The sequence below is a fragment of the Pterocles gutturalis genome, unplaced genomic scaffold, assembly GCF_000699245.1.
Source record: "Pterocles gutturalis isolate BGI_N339 unplaced genomic scaffold, ASM69924v1 scaffold4862, whole genome shotgun sequence".
Lineage (NCBI taxonomy): Eukaryota > Metazoa > Chordata > Aves > Pterocliformes > Pteroclidae > Pterocles > Pterocles gutturalis.
This window is the reverse complement of record NW_010112511.1, coordinates 96,220-96,560: the sequence shown is the minus strand read 5'-3', so window position 1 is coordinate 96,560 and position 341 is coordinate 96,220.

The window sequence follows — 341 nt, the reverse complement described above, 5'->3', positions numbered from 1 at the left end:
AGGCCGTGGGGCAGGGGCTGTGCCAGGCTGTGGGGCAGGGGCCGTGCCAGGCCGTGGGGCAGGAGCTGTGCCAGGCTGCGGGGACAGCCAGGGCCCAGGTCTCCCGGCGAGCCCAGGGTGGTGAGGCCGGGCTGAGGTCCAGCCAGGAGGATCAGTCAGTAAGCAAGCTGGGGTTAGGAGCAGGTCTGTGACAGGTCAGTCGCAGGCCGTTGTCACCAGCCACCCCGTGGGTCAGGTGCGGTGGCAGATCAGCCCCACGGGCAGGGGAAGGGCACAGCCTCAGGCGAGGCAGAGCCCCAGAGCTTCGGCTTGGGGGGAGGTCCCACAGAAAGGGGCCGGGG